The 22,991-nt window shown below is 33.9% G+C and overlaps 1 long non-coding RNA gene and 1 pseudogene across 2 annotated transcripts in view; one reads left to right on the plus strand and one right to left on the minus strand.

The window, feature by feature from the left end:
* The window catches only part of LOC309660155, a 498,632-nt gene that overhangs the window by 70,712 nt on the left and 404,929 nt on the right, over window positions 1-22,991 (minus strand). The gene's annotated exons all lie outside the window — the stretch shown is intronic.
* LOC309660059 (small ribosomal subunit protein eS6 pseudogene) lies at window positions 883-18,037 on the plus strand (annotated as a pseudogene). The gene has a single exon. The product of its transcript is annotated as a small ribosomal subunit protein eS6 pseudogene (transcript).

Here is a 22,991-nt window from a genome sequence, read left to right on the forward strand (position 1 = left end):
CCACGTTAAAGAGGTGTCCATTAATCTATGTCCAAATGACTCTCCAGTCTTCTCTTAGTTTCTCAGCAATTCTAAAGAAGAAAAACCCCAGGCATTGAGAAATCAATATTCACAGCTCCAGTTTTTCTACTTCTCATGGGAGGACATCAACAGAGAGAATTATTAAAACCAACATTAAGTTAGCCACACTAATATCCTATACTTATTCCTTTCATGTATCTGATACATGGCATGATAAATATCTTTTTTTTCCTTCAAAGATTACCAGAAGCTTGAAAGCAGACCCTGTGCCTTATGTATACTTTTATCCTCAGAGCTGGTATTCAGTAGATTCTTGTTAATTCTTTCATAGAATAAATAGCTGGATAAATGAATCAATGTTTGAAAGAACAATTGAATAGATATATTACTCCAGCATCATAAAAACACTGATTTTACAAAAATCTGTAATATCATTAGAACAAAAGGATTACAATGGCCTTAACTTTACTGTTTTGATTTTTATTTTTAAACAAAATCATGATTAAGCAGAATTAGAAAAAAAATCCTTGTTTAAAAGTGATAGGGCTTCCCTGGTGGCGCAGTGGTTGAGAATCTGCCTGCCAATGCAGGGGACACGGGTTCGAGCCCTGGTCTGGGAAGATCCCACATGCCACGGAGCAACTGGGCCCGTGAGCCACAATTACTGAGCCTGCGCGTCTGGAGCCTGTGCTCCGCAACAAGAGAGGCCGCGACGGTGAGAGGCCCGCGCAGCGCGATGAAGAGTGGTCCCCACTTGCCACAACTAGAGAAAGCCCTCGCACAGAAACGAAGACTCAACACAGTCATAAATAAATAAACAAATAAATAAAAGAACATGAATTTCTTTAAAAAAAAAAAAGTGATAAAGGTCTTAAGCTATTTGATATTTTGTCTAAATAACTGAGAAACTTCTAGGACTCTCCCACGTGTCAGTATATCATGTAGATCGTTGATTTGTAAATGTACCTTAAAATTTTATATTTCCTTAATTAATGGAAGTGAAATATGTTCATAATTAATTGGAAAGTCATGCCAGATAATTGGTAGCATGGAAAAAATATCATTGAAAAATAATTTTATTTGAGAATGAGTTAGTGGGCCATTCTATGTAAGTAGAAAGATTTGTATAGAACATAGAAAGGCACATTGTAATCAGCCACCAGAGTTTATCTAAAACAACTGTATTATTTGCCTGTTAGTAATAAAAAGCCTAATATAATAGTGACTTAATCAACATAGAAACATCTTTCTTCCTCAAGCAAATTCAATATGATAGCAGTCTAAAGCTTTTATAAAGGAAGCCAGTTTACTAGTATCTACCTGGTCTGCCATACTTAGCATGTTAATTTACTCCAGATTCAATTGTGATAAAAGAAAACTGAAGAACACACCCATTCCTATTAAAGATACATCTTGGAAAAGACAGCTGATAAATATTCTTTCATTCCATTGGCTAGATCTTAGTCACATGACTACAACTATTTCCAAGTAAGTCTTGGAAATACAGTGTTTATTCCAAATGGTCATGTATCCAAATAATTCCAGGATTCTATTTCTAAGAAAGAAGGGAAGAAAATAGTCTTTACTTGGGGGGAAAACTAGTGGTTTCAGCTACAAAATTAGTTAAATGTAAAATGTCTGTTTTTGATTTAACACAGCATTTTGACAGTACTAGGTCTCAGTTTCCTTGTGTGTAGGAAGATGAAATCATATACATAGTTGTTGTGGTTAAACTTAGTTGTCAACCTGGCTCTCCACTGTACTCAGATAGTTGGTCAAATATTATTCCAGATATTTCTGTGAAGTATTGTTTAGATGAGATTAACATTTAAATCAGTAGATTTTGGGTAAAGCAGATTATACTTCATAATGTGAATGGACCTCATCAAATTAGTTGAAGTACTTAATAGAAAAAGACTGACCTCCTCTGAAGAAAAGAGAATTCTACCAGCATACTTCCTTGCAACTCAGACTGTTGCATCAACTCTTCCCTAGGTCCCCAGCCTGCTAGCCTACACTGCAGATTCTGGACTTGCTGAACTTCACAATAGCATAAACCAGTTTCTTAAACTCTCCCTCCGTCTCTGTCTCTGTCTCTGTCTCTGTCTCTGTTTGTTTGTCTATCTCTCTCTCCCTGCTCCCCACCCTGCCAGCAAAGGCTAATAGAGTAAAGTTCAATTGGTGCTTTAGGACAAGAATGCAAACCAGCAACAATGGGTGTTAGCTACCAAGCGGTTGCTCTATTTGCAAAGTAGAGAAATTAAAATTTAGTAAAGTTGCTAAATTGTTTCACCACCATCAGACTTTCACAGGTATATGTAGGGTGCTTTTATTCATTGTTAAGGCAAATGCAAATTGTACCACAATATCAAAATTTAGAGATGTATTTGCTCTTTTATTCGTCAAGCCTGCTCCTGTGATTTAAAAAAAATGAAATAGAAGCATTAATGGATATACATGTGTGCTGGAACACTGTAATGGCGAAAGAAGGCAACAATGTGAATTGAGACAAATTTTGGCATAATTGATTTTGCATACTTTATAAAAGCATTCAGAAGAAGCAATTAAAATTATGTCAAATGACTTTAAAGTATTTACATAATGATTGAGTGCCAAAAAGTTTAATTTCTACAATAACACATTTCTGAAAGCATGTGGTTACAAATTGTATATTTTATAATTTTCTATATGTTTATGATGACATATAAATATGAAACATAGCCTTATGTCTACTATTCAGTGTATGTGTGGTTTAGGACAATATTTTTGGAGAATAAGAAAAGGAAAGGAAAAAAAATAAAAAGAAAAGAAACTTCTCAGAAACCTCCTACATATATCTATGATGTCATATATGTGAAATTTGTATGTGTGTGTGTGTGTGCTTAGGTGATAAGTAAATTAAGAAAATCGTTAATATTGTTAAACTGTGTATACTACCCAAAGCAATCTACAGATTTAACACAATCCCCATCAAAATATCCATGACATTTTTCACAGAACTAGAACAAATAATCTTAAAATTGATATGGAACCACAAAAGACCCAGAATTGCCAAAGCAATCTTGAAAAAAAAAGAACAAAGCTGGAGGTATCAAGTTCCCTGACTTAAGACTATACTACAAAGCTACAGTAATCAAAACAATATAGTACTGGCACAAAAACAGACTCATAGATCGAGGGAACTGAATAGAGAGTCCAGAAAAAAACTCATGCACCTATGGTCAGTTAATTTACTACAAAGGAGGCAAGAATATACAATGGAGAGGGACTTCCCTGGCACAGTGGTTAAGAATCCACCTGCCAATGCAGGGGACACGGGTTCAAGCCCTGGTCTGGAAAGATCCCACATGCCACAGAGCAACTAAGCCCATGCGCCAAAACTACTGAGCCCATGTGCTACAACTACTGAAGCCCACGTGCCTAGAGCCCATGCTCTGTAGCAAGAGAAGCCACCATAATGAGAAGCCCGTGCACTGCAATGAAAAGTAGCTCCCACTCGCCACGACTAGAGAAAGCCTGCGCACAACAACGAAAACCCAATGCAGACAAAAATAAATAAATAAAAGAAAATAATATATAATGGAGAAAAGACAGTCTCTTCAATAAGTGGTACTGGAAAAACTGAACAGATACATGTAAACGAATTAGGCCATTTCCTCACACCATATACAAAAATAAGCTCAGAATGGATTAAAGACTTAACTGTAAGACCTGAAACCATAAAACTCCTAGAAGAGAACATAGGCAGAACACTCATTAATATAAATCATAACAATGTTTTTTTTAATCAAAAGAAATAACAGCAAAAATAAATAAATGGGGCCTAATTAAACTTAAAAGCTTTTACACAGCAGAAGAAACCATTGACAAAATGAAAAGACAGCCTTCTGAATGGGAGAAAATATTTGCAAATGATATTACTGATAAGGGGTTCATATCCAAAATATATAAACAGCTCATAGAACTGTATGTATATATAAAAAAAAAAATTAAAAATGGGCAGAGGACCTGAATAGACATTTTTCCAAAGAAGACATACAGATGACCAACAGGCACATGAAAAGATGCTTAACATCATTAATCATCAGAGAAACGCAAATCAAAACTGCAGTGAGATATCACCTCACACCTATCAGAATGGCTATCATCAAAAATCTACAAATAAATGTTGGTTAGGATGTAGAGAAAAGGGAACCCTTGTACACTGTTGGTGGGAATGTAAATTGGTGCAGCCGCTATGGAAAACAGTATGGAGATTCCTCAAACTAAAAATAGTACTACCACTCTTCTTCGCAGTGACTTGGAGGCCATCAGCTGCTTCAGGACGAAGGTGAATATCTCTTTCCCAGCACCTGGCTGTCAGAAACTCATTGAAGTGGACGATGAATGAAAACTTTGTACGTTTTATGAGAAAGGTATGGCCACAGAAGTTGCTACTGATGTTCTGGGTGAAGAATGGAAGGGTTATGTGGTTTGAATCAGTGGTGGGAATGACAAACAAGGTTTCACCAGGAAGCAGGTGTCTTGATCCATGGCCAAGTCCGCCTGCTACTGAGTAATGGGCATTTCTGTTATAGACCAAGGAGGACTGAAGAAAGAAAGTGCAAATCTGTACGGGGTTGCATTGTGGATGCCAATCTGAGTGTTCAATTGGGTCACCATAAAAAAAGGGGAGAAGGATATTCCTGGACTCACTGATACTACTGTGCCTCGTCATCTGGGGCCCAAAAGAGCTAGAAGAATCTGCAAACTTTTCAATCTCTCTAAAGAAGACAATGTCTGCCAGTATGTTGTGAGAAAGCCCCTAAACAAAGAAGGTAAGAAACCTAGGACCAAAGTACCCAGGATTCAGCATCTTGTTACTCCACGTGTTCTGCAACACAAACGTTGGCATATTGCTCTGAAGGAACAGCATACTAAGAAAAATAAGGAAAAGGCTGCAGAATATGCTAAACTTTTGGCCAAGGGAATGAAGGAGGCCAAAGAAAAATGCCAGGAACAGACTGCCAAGAGTCGAGGCTGTCCTCTCTGAGAGCTTCTACCTCTAAGTCTGAGTCTAGTCAAAAATGAGATGTTCTAAAGTAACAAATAATAAGATTAGACATCAAAAAAACAATAAATAAATAAATAAAATAAAAATAGGACTACCATATGATCTAGCAATTCTACTCCTGGGTATATATCTGGAAAAAAAATGAAAACACTGTTTTGAAAATATATATGCACCCCAATGTTCACAGCATTATTTACAATGGCCAAGATATGGAAGCATCCTAATGTCCATCAACAGATGAGTGGATAAAGAAGATGTGGTGTGTGTGTGTGTGTGTGTGTGTGTGTTTATGTGTGTGTCTATATCTATATCTATATCTATATATAATGGGATATTTACTCAGCCATAAAAAAGAATGAGATTCTCTCATTTGCAAAAACTTGGATGGACCTAGGGAGTATTATGCTTAGTGAAATATCAGATAAAGACCAGTTCTCTATGTTATCACTTATATATGAAATCTAAAAACTGAAACAAATGAATGTATGTAACAAAACAGAAACAGACTCACAGACACAGAGAATAAACTAGTGGTTATCACTGGGGAGGGAGAAAGGGGGAGGGACAAGATAAGGGTATGGGATTAAGAGGTACAAACTACTATGTACAAAATAGATAAGCAAGTAGGATATATTGTACAGCATAGGTAAATATAGCCAGTTTTGTAATAACTCTAAATGAAGTATAATCTATAAAAAATATCACATCAGTCTATTGTACACCAGAAACTAATATAATATTGTAAATCAGCTATTTTTTAATAAAAAATAAATAAACATTTCTTTTTAAAAAAGGGAAAAAGAAGATAGTGTTGGATCACTGATCACTCTAGCTACAGATTTGGAGGTATATCCATGATTTAACAAAAGAAAAGAAAAACAAGTTGAAGGTTATATTTAGAGTATTTTTCTTTAGAAAATAAAGCTATAAAAGAGAGCTTTATTAGGATATAGTCATGCATGTAAGTACATAAACAAGGGAAATTGAAACCACAATTTTGCTTATTCTAGTTAGTCTAAGGAGAATGTGTTAAGAAAGTGTGAGGGTAATATTAGAAAATTATGAAAAAATATTATTTTAACTCATTTTGGAAGTGTCATTATTTCTAATTTTCAACCAAGTGTTTTAATGCATATTTTAATCTCATGTTTCTTATTTAATTATTTAATAACTAAAGTTTCCATTAATTTAACTAGACATTTAAGCACAGAAAATGTACAATAATAGCTCAGGTACCAGATCTTTAGAAACTCAGAGAAGGAAATAAATTGTAAAAATATTGAAAAAATTATATAACAATTTAATACACACATTATATATTACTTTAGAGAAGGAAGAGAAAATGCCTAACTGTCCAGAGAGAACAGGCAATGTTTTACCAAGCAGATGATGTTTGATCAGAATCCCAAAGAATGGGTTGGAGTTCAGTCATTAACAGGGCTACTGGGATACAATTAGGGTGAGTTTAAACTACTCATGGAAGTTTGAGGAATATTAGTTTGAAAATGTAGTCAAGGTTTCAAATATCAAGGGTTTTGTATAACTTACTAATGATAATGAAAATAGTTACCATTTCTTGAGCAGTTACATGCCAGTCATTGGTCTAAGTAGCTTGTGTCAATTGTTTTCTAATTTTATATTTTGAATGGCATTAAAACATTGGTAAATTAACTTCATTTTACAAATGATGAAAGAGAAGTTAAATATCTTAGTTATGGATTTTATTTTCAAACAGTGTGACCAAAAGCAATGAGAAAATCAGAATTAAGAAATAGTGACATGGTCATTGTTTTAGAATGCCAAGGTAAGACTACTATAGACATTCAAGGAAGAAATATTAAAAACACAAATTAATGCAGTAGCATTAGAAAATGGAGATAGCATACATGATTTATGTGATATTTGGGATCCTTAGCTGACAGAATATGGTAATCTGCTGGATCTTTAAAATCAGGAAAAAAATACAGTCACATTTGACCATGTGTTGAGGTGCCTGAATAAATAAAACTGCTATTAACTAAAATTGTGAAAGCAGTGAAAAGAACGTGTCTCATTCTTATCTTGAGGAAATCATAAATTCAGATTTTTAAAAATTTTTATTTTTATTTGGCCACCGCGCAGCATGTGAGATCTTAGTTTCCCCACCAGGGATCGAACCCACAACCCCTGCATTGGAAGCACAGAGTCTTTAACCACTGGACCATCAGGGAATCCCCATAAATTCAGATTTAAATGTAAAGATATTGAGTTTTCTGGATATTTAATTGAAGAATATTTAGGAAAAATTGGAAATATATATTTTGGCTCCATACAGAGATGTGGCAGGTCTTGAAGACCATCATCTTGTAGACAGAAATTGAGATCATGCATATGGATATTATTTCCTTGATTAACAGTGAATTCTGATTGAGTCAGTCATACTGTACTGATGTGATATTTCCCGATTATCGAACAATTCTAAATAATAGAATCAGGACAGGAAGTATAGTCTTTGAGAGGCCGGTTTGTCCTATTTTCTTAGCTTAAATGCAAGTTGATTATCTGCCTTTATTTCTATTTTTTTTTTTTCTGAGTGATATAATGCCATAGAGATATCTTCATAAAAAATAGCTTAAGAACACAGAAATATTTCCACATAAATATGCCCATTTAATTTTTGACAAAGAAGCAAAAACAATTCAATTGAGGAGGGTTAGCTTTTTCAACAAATGATGCTGGATAAACTGGGCATTCATAGACAAACAGATGAAACTTAACTAAACCTTACCCTATATACAAAATTTAACTCAAATGGATCATGAATTTAGATGTACAACACAAAACTATAAAACTTATAGGAAAAAAATAGAAAATATTTGGGAACTAGGACTAGGAAAAGAATTCTTAGACTTGACACCAAAAATACAATACATTAAAAAAAAATTGATAAATTTGACCTCATCAAATTAAAAACATTTGCTCTGTGAAAGACTGTGTTAAGAGGATAAAAAGGCAAATTATAGACTGGAAGAAAACATTTGCCAAAAAAAATAGCAAAACAAAAAAACCCCTAAACCTCAACGGCAATATAGTTAGAAAACGGTTAAGGTGCATAAACAGAAATTTTACTACAGAGGATAAATAGATGACAAATAAACAAATGAGAAAAGGTCAACATCTAGAAATGCAAGTTAAAAAATACCATGAGATATCACTACACACCTATCAGAATGGCTAAATATAAAATTAATGATCCCACCAAATGCTGGTGAGTATGCAGAGAAACTGGATCACTGACACGTTGGTGGAAATGTAAAAATGTAGAGCCACTCAGCAAAATAGTTTGGCAAATTCTTTTAAAAAATAAAAATGGACTTACCATATGTCCCAGCAATTGCATTCTTGAGAAAATATCCTAGAGAAATTAAAAGTTATTTTCATTTTAAAATTTGTTAATGAATATTCATAAAAGTTTTATTAATAATAGCCAGAAACTGGAAACTACCCAAATGTCCTTCAGTGCTGAACTGTTAAGCAATCTGTGGTACATCCATATCATGGGATACTAATCAGCAATACAAGGTAACAAACTATTGATACACACAAATTGTGTGAATCTCAAATCATGCTGAATGGGAAAAAAAAAAAAAACTTATCTAAAAGAATACATACTGCATGATTGCACTTATATAACATTCGTGAGTATATATGTAATATATGTGAATATATATAACATCATTATAAAGCTGAAAAACAGATTAATGGTCGTTAGGGGTTCGAGATGGTGAAGGGTAGGATATGGCGCTACAAGGGTAACATGTTGGAGTCTTGCGATCAAGGTGCAATAGTAATTTGATTTTGGTGGTGAAGCCTCCATCAAGTGAAGTCCCAATTGTGATAAGATTGCGTAGAGCTACACACACTCAAAACTATGTGCAAAGTTATATGTACAAACGTGTGCAGGTATAACTGGTGAAATCTGCATAATAGCTATGGTTTGCATCAATGTCTATTCCCTGGTTTAGACATTGTGCTACAGTTATGCAAGATGTTAACACTAGGTTAAGCTGGAGGAAGCATCCATGAAATAACATTCTGTGAAATCTAAATTATCTAAAACTAAAGGTTTTAATTTTTTTCTCTTCCTGGATCCTTAAAATATTATTGAATTATTGAATTCCTATGTAGTATTGAATGACTCTATTTAAGAAGGACTGTATTTGTTTTGCCAGTTTCCTATAAATTTCCACAATATGGATGTTCAGTTTTTAACATCTATATGTATTAATATTGTCATGAATGCCAACACAAGGTGCATGGAGAGAGGCAAAGGAAATACTATTTATATATAGCTAATAACAAATGTGTCTTTGCCTTTGCCCCAATATTTCACCCTGGGGTAAAACAAGGAGAACTAGAAGATGTCATTTTATATATAATGTAGTCTAATGTAAAGGAGAAATCCAAAAAAAGTGAATGTGGATATTTATATAGGAAAGAGTCTCCCTTCCCACTCTGAGTCTCCTCAGAAATATAATGGGAAAGATCTTGTGTTCTTATCCTAGTCTTTTGGAATGTAAGTACAATTTTTCAGGGGAAAGATGATACTAGTATCTGCAGATTTTTAATCTGGGGGTATACCCACAGAAGGGGTGATTTATTTGCTCTTGAAATGTAAACATAAAACTCCAGGGATATTTATCTCACTGGCTAATTAGTCATAATTTAACTTTTAGGCTTTTATTTTAGTAAATAAAATTTAGTTTTAGTAAAATTTACTCAGAAAGCCCTAACTGTGAAGAAACATAATATTTTTTTTCTCCAGCCTCACAGAAGATAAACTTTCCTGTTCTTCTATCTTTTTTAGAAATAATTTCTGTTATGCTTCTTTAATATCATGTTAAATTCAACATCTATATATCACCATTTTCAGTGAACTTGATAAGTTACTAAAATTATTTATAGACAGTATTTTGTCCCACTGGTAGATCATTACAATGGGGATGAGAACATCAAGATTTTACTTATCTTCCCCCAAGGAACTGAAAGAGAATTAGAAATATTATGTGGGCCACTTTTCCAACTGTTCAGTTGATTAGTTTTGAAAATAAGTGACCTATGCAAATGTATCTCCTCTCTTTTGAAAGTGCTTTTCTGAATTGTGTATGTGTTTTCTCTCCTTATGCTCCCTCTATACAAATTTGCGACTTATTCTCAATTAGTATTATATTTCACACCTATTTTAATATTTCCCATTAACATTTATTGTCTTTATGCTTAATGAACATTAAGATAAAATATATCCATATATATATTTAAACTTGTTCATAAATATTTGTTTAACATATTAGGAATATTAAGAATATCAGCCATTAGTTTACATTTCAATTTCAAAAACACTAAGAAATTTGAGTCCCATAGTAGACCTCAGTAAATGTTAGAAAAGTCTTACTGAGTATGTCATTGGCTTACCAAAGTTCACTGAAGCATTTTCTTCCGCAATACATGCAGAATTTAAATGTGAATAATGGTAACTCTCTTGGATTTTGGTTAGAAAAGTTTTCTAATGACTCTATAAACTGAATCTATAGCATGCTTATTTTATTTTGCAGTATCTACCTTAACTTCAAAAGGAAAACAATTGATAGGTGCCTGTAGCCTTAATTGTGAGGAGTTCTTAATGGCAGGGATTTTTTTTTAAGGTGGAAGAGGTAGTTATTTAAGCAGAAATGCTATTCAGAACCTCTTGAAGAGTAACTGAAATGACCAACATTAATGTTTCAGGCAGCTGTTGTATACATTGACAATCACCGTCTACAAATTCAAGGTCTAAAATTTTTGAGTATGTGTATAACATAATAAACCTTTTTTCCCCATGAGATTTTACAATATTGATCCAGTGTCACTGACTATATACCTAGCACCCAAAATATGTTTGTGTGAAGTAGGTTTAGGAGCAACCATAGAAAGTTTGTTAAATGATTTATACAGCCTGAAATCTGTGTGTATTAATATGTTATTGAATATGCATAAATATCATTTTGCAACTGATAAACACAATTATTGATAAAACCCAAGAAAGACAACATAAAGACAAACTGTCTGTGTAAAATGCCTCTTAAATAGAATCTCCAGAAAGGAAAAAAAAATTCCATGAAGAAAAGAAATGTATATTTTTTGTACTTTCCTATATTATCATTCATAGTGCAAAAGAAGGAAAATCTGTACTGGTGCCATATTAATCTGAGCATCATTAATAGTAAAAATGTAGAAAACAACTGCAATAAACACTGTAAATGAATAGAAAAGCTTCAAATAATTGATTATGAGTGCTTTTTTTCTTTATACAGTTTACAACTTTCTTATGATGATCAGATATTACTTTTAAAAATATGAAAGCGTTCTTAGCATACATAAATATAGGGAGAATAGCATCGTGAATTTCTTTGAACCCATCATGAAACTTCAACACTACCTCTTTTAAAATACTATTTTGTGTATATGCTTGCTAGGGCCCACCTACATATTATTTAAAAGTAATCACAGACACCATATCATTTTTTTCAGTAAAGTCCCACTATGTAACATGAACACATACAGATCTTTAAATATAACCAATTCTCTAATAATATCCAATATCTGGTTTCCGTTCAAATTTCTCTGCTTATCTGAAAATGTGTTTAAGTTAATTCATTCAAATTTGATTACAAATGGGTCTCACCTATTATTATTGGTATATATATACCTACTATGATCGATTATGTGTCCCTTAACTTTCTTTTTATCTGTAATTTGTTCATCATTCCCACCTTGTCACCTTTTTAATTCTAGCTTTTTGAATAAAAAGAAAAAAAAGTCATATATATTACATTTTAACAAATGTGTGCTATTAAAGATAATCAATACTTCTGCCTAAGATGTACTACTTAAAAGGAATGTCATTCTGTATTTTAGGTAAGCTTTTTACTCAAATCATCTTTTTTTTTTTTTTTTTTTTTTAGATTTGTCAAGTTGTAATCATACAATGAAGCATCTAAGAACAAGCTCAAAGAATATTTTTTCCCAGTAAGTACATTTTCCATAGCAGAGTAAGTACATATTTATGATAGTTTGAAGTAGACATGCAAGGTTTCAGACTATTTTTAGAGTTGACTATATTTAAAATTAAATTGTTATAATATTAGTTTTGAAAAGTATAAATAATTTTGAATTTCTCGTATATTCAGTTATAATTTTTAAATATATTCAAAGACATTTCTAATTTTTGGAAGGCATGTGTCAATAAGAATAACCGGAGTTTATTTTCCTTTTATTTTATAAACTAGATTTTCAATAAAAATTTTATCACCATATTTCGTAGGTTCAGTACACTGCACACAGAACAGAGTATAAATTTCAGTACCTTGTTTTTAGAGGACCACGTTATCCTGCATGAATATAAAAGGTGGTTAAGTTCAGCAGAAACTTGCATTGGTACATTAACATAATCCATTTGTAAATTTCAGGGTGCTCTTCTGCAGTATTTCTGCCTATAGACCACTACCTGACATTTCTGTACACAACTATAAAACTATACAAACAATTTAATGCTGTCTAAAACTGCACCTCAGACTTTAATATACTTTTGATATGTACAGAATCATAAAGTATTAGAAGCTAGAGAAGGTAAAGACTTCTAGGTCATCTTATCTCTCTCTGTTCCAATATGAGATTGTTCCAGGAAATATATGCTTAAATATTCTGTCTAAGAAAGATTTTAAATGATTCCAGTAAAAGAGCTTCTGCTACTTCCCATGGGATCCCACTCTGCAATCTAATGTACTTCAATAGAAACCTATTTCACTTTCTCACTTAGGTTTTTATCTCTGTCCTTTTGCTACACTTTGTTGAGTCTGGTGTTGGAATGCTGCTTTGTCATGTTGTCCTTCAGATATCATGAGCTTCTCTGCTGTCACACACTTTTTAACTGCATGGGAAGGAAAAACATTAGGGTAATAAAGAAAGCTTGCTGTATCATAATGTATATAATAATACGGTAGAAAAAAAATGTTAAAATGTAATTGCAGTTGAACTTCAGTAGAGAAGTTGAGTGCTTTAGTGACATACTTCTAATATGCATTTCCTAATCTAATGTAACATGCTTGATTTAGAGAAGTGACATGAAAACCATGCTGAGCCAGTCTAATTTTTAAAACAGAGTGGTAGTTTGTCCAAAACCAGTTGAAGCCAATATTCCATTGATTTCATAATTCAGCATTTTTAAACCTCTGAAAAATGACAACATTGGTAGAAATAAACAGGCAATGAAAGGGGGCTCAGTGAACAAGAATCCTTTTGCTGAGAAAAATCTGGACTAGTCCCCACTGTAGAGTAGAAGCACAATGGTGAATGTTTTGTGCATGTGCACAAACATCCCAAATACTAAATTATTCTTTTAGTGAAACCTAAAGTGACCCTTCGCATTAGTAAATATTTTGTCCTAAGGAGAACCCATTTTAATCTAGTCTGGCTTAGCCAACATATATACAAGAAGCTAATCAGGAGAAAAACATACTTCTATTATTTTTAAATACTGTGGACATAATCACGTTAGATATATTTTCATTAGAATTTAGACTAATTGCAGTTTTTTTTTAAAGATTATCAACCCATTGCAAACATTTAAATGTTTTGATCTTAGAAGACTTCAGTGAAAAAGTAATTTTCTCCCCACCCCTTTTTAAATGAAAATGTTTAATATCAACATTTCAAAGCCTTTTTTTTTTTCAGGTGCTCAGTTCCAGCTAATAAAAATCTGGTGGAGAGGGAGAGAGAGAGAGGGAGGGATGGAGGGAGAGAGAGAAAGAGAGAGATGTCACAGAACATTTCATTGAACCACATTTTTTTAAAGAAAAAAAATCACAGTCCTTTTTAATAATGTCATTGATGATATTGTGTGTTTTTAAAAATACATTAAAATTAGAATTTTAATTGTTTTATCTCTTATTCTATCTAAATTCAAATATATTTTGCCCAGAAAATATTGAATTGGAAACTGGAATGATCAGGTTTAAGTTATAATTCTGCTGGTAAATAGCAAGGTAACAAAGTTCAAGATGTTTGTTACTCTGTGATTTTATATTCAGTACAAGATATTTAAGTTGAATATCCATTAAATTTTCTGTAATTTGAATTGCCTGTTTAAAAATATATTTGTTGTTATTGTTTTTAAATATATACAATTTTGGTGGGTGTTATAGTAACTGAATTTTTGATTTAGAGGTGTTTGAGGTATTTTGTTTTTTACTATTCTCTAGGAAGAATTTTGTTTCTAACATAATTTCTGTTAATAACTGTTGACTTCCTGTTCACTAATCTATAACAACCTATCTTTCAGTCAATTATTTGTATTTATATAACACTTCTTATTCACAGTTTAAAATGCTTTACAAATCAGAGCAAATTAAGAAACACCAACTCCAATAAAAGTTTTTAATTTGGATTTTTTTTAAATAGTAATTTTGGTCCTATAGTCATAATTTTAGAATTCTTAAGCAGCACACTGAGTGAATGTGAATGCAGTCTCTTTTTTAAAATTTTTATTATAGTTGCTTTACAATTTTGTGTTAATTTCTGATGTACAGCAAAGTGAATCAGTTATACATATACATGTATCCACTCTTTTTTAGATTTTTTTCCCATATAGGCCATTACAGAGTATTGAGTAGAGGTCCCTGTGCTATACAGTAGGTCCTTATTAGTTATCTATTTTATATATAGTAGTGTGTATATGTCAATCCTAATCTCCCAATTTATCCCTCTCCCCCTCCTTTCTCCCCTGGTAACCATAAGTTTATTTTTTACATCTGTGACTCTATTTCTGTTTTGTAAATAAGTTCATTTGGACCATTTTTTTTAAGATTCCACATATAAGCAATATCATATGATATATGTCTTTCTCTGTCTGACTTACTTCACTCAGTATGATAATCTCCAGGTCTATCCCTGTTGCTGCAAATGACATAATTTCATTCTTTTTTATGGCTCAGTAATGTTCCATTGTATAATGTATCACTTCTTCTTTATCCATTCCTCTGTCAATGGACATTTAGGTTGCTTCCATGTCCTCTCTATAATAAATAGTGTTACAATGAACATTGCAGTGGATATACCTTTTTTAATTATGGTTTTCTCCAGATATATGCCCAGGAGTGGAATTGCTGGGTCATATCATAGCTCTATTTTTAGTTTTTTAAGGAACCTCCATACTGTTCTCCATAGTGGCTATACCAATTTACATTCTCACCAACAGTATAGGACAGTTCCCTTTTCTCCACACTCTCTCCAGCATTTATTGTTTGTAGATTGTTTAATGATGGCCATTCTGACTGGTGTGAGTTGATACCTCATTGTACTTTTGATTTTCATTTCTCTGATAATTGGTAATATTGAGCATCTTTTCATGTGCCTCTTGCCCATCTGTATGCCTTCTTTGGAGAAATGTCTATTTAGATCTTCTGCCCATTTTTTGATTGTGTTGTTTGTTTTTTTGATATTAAGTTGCTTGAGTTGTTTGTATATTTTGGAGATTAATCCCTTGCCAGTTGATTCGTTTGCAAATATTTTCTCCCATTATGTGGGTCGTGTTTTAATTTTGTTTATGGTTTCTTTGTTTTGCAAAAGCTTTTAAGTTTAATTAGGTCGCATTTGTTTATTTCTGTTTTTATTTTCATAACTCTAGGAGGTGGACCAAAAAAGGTATTGTTGTGATTTATGTCAGAGAGTGTTCTGCCTATGTTTTCCTCTAAGAGTTTTATAGTGTCTAGCCTTACATTTAGATCTTTAGTCCATTTTGAGTTTATTTTTGTGTATGGTATTAGGGAGTGTTCTAATTTTATTCTCTTACATGTAGCTGTCTAGTCTTCCCAGCACCACTTATTGAAGAGACTGTCTTTTATCCATTGTATATTCTTGCCTCCTTTGTCATAGACTAGGTGGCCATACGTGCATGGGTTTATCTCTGGACTTTCTATACTGTTCCTTTTATCTATATTTCTGTTTTTGTGCCAGTACCATGCTGTTTTGATTACTGTAGCTCTGTAGTAAAGTCTGAAGTCAGGGAGCCTGATTCCTCCAGTTCCTTTTTTCTTTCTCAGGATTGCATTGTCTATTCAGGGGTTCTGTGTTTCCATGAAAATTAAAAAAAAAAATTGTTCTAATTCTATGAAAAGTGCTATTTGTAATTTGATAGGGATTGTATTGAATCTGTATATTGCTTTGGGTGGTATAGTCATTTTGGCAATATTGATTCTTCCAATCCAAGAAAATGTATATCTCTCTGTCTGTGTTATATTTGATTTCTTCCATGATTATCTTATATTTATCTGGGTATAGGTCTTTTGTCTCCTTAGGTAGGCTTATTCCTAGGTATTTTACTCTTTTTGTTTCAATGGTAAATAGGATTGTTTCCTTAATTTCTCTCTCTTTTTTTTTTAAGATGTTAGCTATGAGTTTTTCTTTTTTTAAAAAAAATTAATTAATTAATTTATTTATTTTTGGCTGTGTTGGGTCTTCGTTTCTGTGTGAGGGCTCTCTCTAGTTGCGGCGAGCAGGGGCCACTCCTCATCACGGCGCACGGGCCTCTCACTATCGTGGCCTCTCTTGTTGCGGAGCACAGGCTCCAGACGCGCAGGCTCAGTAGTTGTGGCTCACGGGCCTAGTTGCTCCACGGCATGTGGGATCTTCCCAGACCAGGGCTCGAACCCGTGTCCCCTGCATTGGCAGGCAGACTCTCAACCACTGCACCACCAGGGAAGCCCTTAATTTCTCTTTTTGATCTTTCATTGTTAGTGTATAGAAATGCAAGAGATGTCTGTGTATTAATTTTGTATCCTGCATCTTTAAAACATTCATTGATGAACTCTAGTAGTTTTCTGGTAACATCTTTAGAATTTTTTATGTATAGTAACTTTTGATGTAAAGATGACTGTTTGTTATCTGCAAACAGTAACTGTTTTACTTCTTCTTTTCCGAATTGGATTCCTTTTGTTTCTTTTTCTTCTCTTATTGCTGTGGCTAAAACTTCCAAAACTATATTGAACAATAGTGGCGAGAGTGGACATACTTGTCTTGTTCCTGATCTTAGAGGAAATGCTTTCAGTTTTTCACCATTGAGAATGATGTTTTCTGTGGCTTTGTCATATATGGCTTTTATTATATTGAAATAGGTTCCCTCTGTGCCCACTCTCTGGATAGTTTTTATCATAAATGGGTGTTGAATTTTGTCAAAAGCCTTTTCTGCATCTATTGAGATGATCATATGGTTTTTATTCTTTGGTTTGTTAATGTGGAGTATCATACTGATTGATTTGTGAATATTGAAGAATCCTTGCATTTCTAAGAATTTGCCCATTTCTTCTAGTTGGTCTATTTTATTGGCATATAGTTGCTTGTAGTAGTCTCTTATGATCCTTTGTATTTCTGTGGTGTCCATTGTAACTTCTCCTTTTTCATTTTTAATTTTATTGATTTGAGTCCTCTCCCTTTTTTACTCAATGAGTCTGGCTGAAAGTTTTGTGTTTTTTTGTTTTTTTGTTTTTTGTTTTTTTATCTTCTCAAAGAACCAGCTTTTATTTTCATTCATCTTTGCTATTGTTTTCTTCATGTCTATTTCTTGTATTTCTGCTCTGATCTTTATGATTTCTTTCCTTCTACTAACTTTGGGTTTTGTTTGTTCTTCTTTCTCTACTTGCTTTAGGTGTATGGTTAGGTTGTTTATTTGATATTTTTCTTGTTCCCTGAGGTGAGATTGTATTGCTATAAAGTACCTTCTTAGAACTGCTTTTGCTGCATCCCATAGGTTTTGGTTCATTGTGTGTTTTTTTTTTTTTTTTAACATCTTTATTGAAGTATATTTGCCTTACAATGGTGTGTTAGCTTCTGCTTTATAACAAAGTGAATCAGTTATACATATACAATATGTTCCCATTTCTCTTCTCTCTTGCATCTCCCTCCCTCCCACCCTCCCCATCCCATCCCTCTAGGTGGTCACAAAGCACCGAGCTGATCTCCCTGTGCTACGCAGCTGCTTCGCACTAGTTATCTATTTTACATTTGGTAGTGTATATATGTCCATGACACTCTCTTACCCTGTCACATCTCACCCCACCCCCTCCCCATATCCTCAAGTCCATTCTCTAGTAGGTCTGTGTCTTTATTCCCGTCTTGCCACTAGGTTCTTCATGGCTTTTTTTTTTTTTTTTTCCCTTAGATTCCATATATATGTGTTAGCATACTGTATTTGTTTTTCTCTTTCTGACTTACTTCACTCTGTATGACAGACTCTAACTCCATCCACCTCATTACAAATACCTCCATTTCATTTCTTTTTATGGCTGAGTAATAGTCCATTGTATATATGTGCCACATCTTCTTTATCCATTCATCTGTCGATGGACATTTAGATCGCTTCCATGTCCAGGCTATTGTAAATAGAGCTGCAATGAACATTTTGGTACATGACTCTTTTTGACCTATGGTTTTCTCAAGGTATATGCCCAGTAGTGGGATTGCTGGGTCGTATGGTAGTTCTATTTGTACTTTTTTAAGGAACCTCCATACTGTTCTCCATAGTGGCTGTATCAATTTACATTCCCACCAACAGTGCAAGAGTGTTCCCTTTCCTCCACACCCTCTCCAGTATTTATTGTTTCTAGATTTTTTGATGATGGCCATTCTGACCAGTGTGAGATGATATCTCATTGTAGTTTTGATTTGCATTTCTCTAATGATTAATGATGTTGAGCATTCTTTCATGTGTCTGTAGGCCATCTGTATATCTTCTTTGGAGAAATGTCTATTTAGGTCTTCAGCCCATTTTTGGATTGGGTTGTTCGTTTTTTTGTTATTGAGCTGCATGAGCTGCTTGTAAATCTTGGAGATTAATCCTTTGTCAGTTGCTTCATTTGCAAATATTTTCTCCCATTCTGATGGTTGTCTTTTGGTCTTGTTTATGGTTTCCTTTGCTGTGCAAAAGCTTTTAAGTTTCATTAGGTCCCATTTGTTTATTTGTGTTCTTATTTCCATTTCTCTGGGAGCTGGGTCAAAAAGAATCTTGCTGTGTTGTATGTCATAGAGTGTTCTGCCTATGTTTTCCTCTAAGAGTTTGATAGTGTCTGCCCTTACACTTAGGTCTTTAATCCATTTTGAGTTTATTTTTGTGCATGGTGTCAGGGAGTGTTCTAATTTCATACTTTTACATGTACCTGTCCAATTTTCCCAGCACCACTTATTGAAGAGGCTGTCTTTTCTCCACTGTATATGCTTGCCTCCTTTATCAAAAATAAGGTGACCATATGTGTGTGGGTTTATCTCTGGGCTTTCTATCCTGTTCCATTGATCTATATTTCTGTTTTTGTGCCAGTACCAAACTGTCTTGATTACTGAAGCTTTGTAATATAGTCTGAAGTCGGGGAGCCTGATTCTCCCAGCTCCATTTTTCGTTCTCAAGATTGCTTTGGCTATTCGGGGTCTTTTGTGTTTCCATACAAATTGTGAAATTTTTTGTTCTAGTTCTGTGAAAAATGCCAGTGGTAGTTTGATAGGGATTGCATTGAATCTGTAGATTGCTTTGGGTAGTACAGTCATTTTCACAATGTTGATTCTTCCAATCCAGGAACATGGTATATCTCTCCATCTATTTGTATCATCTTTAATTTCTTTCATCAGTGTCTTATAATTTTCTGCATACAGGTCTTTTGTCTCCTTAGGTAGGTTTATTCCTAGATATTTTATTCTTTTTGTTGCAATGGTAAACGGGAGTGTTTTCTTAATTTCACTTTCAGATTTTTCGTCATTAGTGTATAGAAATGCAAGAGATTTCTGTGCATTAATTTTGTATCCTGCTACTTTACCAAATTCATTGATTAGCTCTAGGAGTTTTCTGGTAGCATCTTTAGGATTCTCTATGTATAGTATCATGTCATCTGCAAACAGTGACAGCTTTACATCTTCTTTTCTGATTTGGATTCCTTTTATTAATTTTTCTTCTCTGATTGCTGTGGCTAAGACTTCCAAAACTATGTTGAATAATAGTGGTGAGAGTGGGCAACCTTGTCTTGTTCCTGATCTTAGTGGAAATGGTTTCAGTTTTCCACCATTGAGGACAATGTTGCCTGTGGGTTTGTCATATATGGCCTTTATTATGTTGAGGAAAGTTCCCTCTATGCCTACTTTCTGCAGGGCTTTTATCATAAATGGGTGTTGAATTTTGTCGAAAGCTTTCTCTGCATCTATTGAGATGATCATATGGTTTTTCTCCTTCAATTTGTTAATATGGTGTATCACATTGATTGATTTGCGTATATTGAAGAATCCTTGCATTCCTGGGATAAACCCCACTTGATCATGGTGTATGATCCTTTTAATGTGCTGTTGGATTCTGTTTGCTAGTATTTTGTTGAGGATTTTTGCATCTATGTTCATCAGTGATATTGGCCTGTAGTTTTCTTTCTTTGTGACATCTTTGTCTGGTTTTGGTATCAGGGTGATGGTGGCCTCGTAGAATGAGTTTGGGAGTGTTCCTCCCTCTGCAATATTTTGGAAGAGTTTGAGAAGGATAGGTGTTAGCTCTTGTCTAAATGTTTGATAGAATTCACCTGTGAAGCCATCTGGTCCTGGGCTTTTGTTTGTTGGAAGGTTTTTAATCACAGTTTCAATTTCAGTGCTTGTGATTGGTCTGTTCATATTTTCTATTTCTTCCTGGTTCAGTCTCGGCAGTTTGTGCATTTCTAAGAATCTGTCCATTTCTTGCAGGTTGTCCGTTTTATTGGCATAGAGTTGCTTGTAGTAATCTCTCATGATCTTTTGTATTTCTGCAGTGTCAGTGGTTACTTCTCCTTTTTCATTTCTAATTCTATTGATCTGAGTCTTCTCCCTTTTTCTCTTGATGAGTCTGGCTAATGGTTTATCAATTTTGTTTATCTTCTCAAAGAACCAGCTTTTAGTTTCATTGATTTTTGCTATTGTTTCCTTCATTTCTTTTTCATTTATTTCTGACCTGATCTTTATAATTTCTTTCCTTCTGCTGGCTTTGGGGTTTTTTTGTTCTTCTTTCTCTAATTGCTTTAGGTGCAAGGTTAGGTTGTTTATTCGAGATGTTTCCTGTTTCTTGAGGTAGGCTTGTATTGCTATAAACTTCCCTCTTAGCACTGCTTTTGCTGCGTCCCATAGGTTTTGGGTCGTCGTATCTCCATTGTCATTTGTTTCTAGGTGTTTTTTGATTTCCCCTTTGATTTCTTCAGTGATCACTTCGTTATTAAGTAATGTATTGTGTAGCCTCCATGTGTTTGTATTTTTTACAGATCTTTTCCTGTAATTGATATCTAGTCTCATAGCGTTGTTGTCGGAAAAGATACTTGATACGATTTCAATTTTCTTAAATTTACCAAGGCTTGATTTGTGACCCAAGATATGATCTATCCTGGAGACTGTTCCATGCACACTTGAGAAAAATGTGTATTCTGTTGTTTTTGGGTGGAATGTCCTATAAATATCAATTAAGTCCATCTTGTTTAATGTATCATTTAAAACTTGTGTTTCCTTATTTATTTTCATTTTGGATGATCTGTCCATTGGTGAGAGTGGGGTGTTAAAGTCCCCTACTATGATTGTGTTGCTGTCGATTTCCCCTTTTATGGCTGTTAGTATTTGCCTTATGTATTGAGGTGCTCCTATGTTGGGTGCATAAATATTTACAATTGTTATACCTTCCTCTTGGATCGATCCCTTGATTATTATATAGTGTCCTTCTTTGTCTCTTGTAATAGTCTTTATTTTAAAGTCTATTTTGTCTGATATGAGAATTGCTACTCCAGCTTTCTTTTGATTTCCATTTGCATGGAATATCTTTTTCCATCCCCTCACTTTCAGTCTATATGTGTCTCTAGGTCTGAAGTGGGTCTCTTGTAGACAGCATATATATGGGTCTTGTTTTTGTATCCATTCAGCCAGCCTGTGTCTTTTGGTGGGAGCATTTAATCCATTTACATTCAAGGTAATTATCGATATGTATGTTCCTATTCCCATTTTCTTAAATGTTTTGGGTTTGTTATTGTAGGTGTTTTCCTTCTCTTGTGTTTCTTGCCTAGAGAAGTTCCTTTAGCATTTGTTGTAAAGCTGGTTTGGTGGTGCTGAACTCTCTCAGCTTTTGCTTGTCTGTAAAGGTTTTAATTTCTCCATCGAATCTGAATGAGATCCTTGCTGGGTAGAGTAATCTTGGTTGTAGGTTTTTCTCCTTCATCACTTTAAGTATATCCTGCCACTCCCTTCTGGCTTGCAGAGTTTCTGCTGAAAGATCAGATGTTAACCTTATGGGGATTCCCTTGTGTGTTATTTGTTTTTTTTTCCCTTGCTGCCTTTAATATGTTTTCCTTATATTTAATTTTTGACAGTTTGATTAATATGTGTCTTGGTGTGTTTCTCCTTGGGTTTATCCTGTATGGGACTCTCTGTGCTTCCAGGACTTGATTAACTATTTCCTTTCCCATATTAGGGAAGTTTTCAACTGTAATCTCTTCAAATATCTTCTCAGTCCCTTTCTTTTTCTCTTCTTCTTCTGGGACCCCTATAATTCGAATGTTGGTGCGTTTAATGTTGTCCCAGAGGTCTCTGAGACTGTCCTCAGTTCTTTTCATTCTTTTTTCTTTATCCTGCTCTGCAGTAGTTATTTCCACCATTTTATCTTCCAGGTCACTTATCCTTTCTTCTGCCTCAGTTATTCTGCTATTGATCCCATCTAGAGTATTTTTAATTTCATTTATTGTGGTTTTCATCATTGCTTGGTTCCTCTTTAGTTCTTCTACGTCCTTGTTAAATGTTTCTTGCATTTTGTCTATTCTATTTCCAAGATTTTGGATCATCCTTACTATCATTATTCTGAATTCTTTTTCAGGTAGACTAC

Source organism: Balaenoptera physalus (assembly GCF_965194825.1).
Source record: "Balaenoptera physalus genome assembly, chromosome: 4".
NCBI lineage: Eukaryota > Metazoa > Chordata > Mammalia > Artiodactyla > Balaenopteridae > Balaenoptera > Balaenoptera physalus.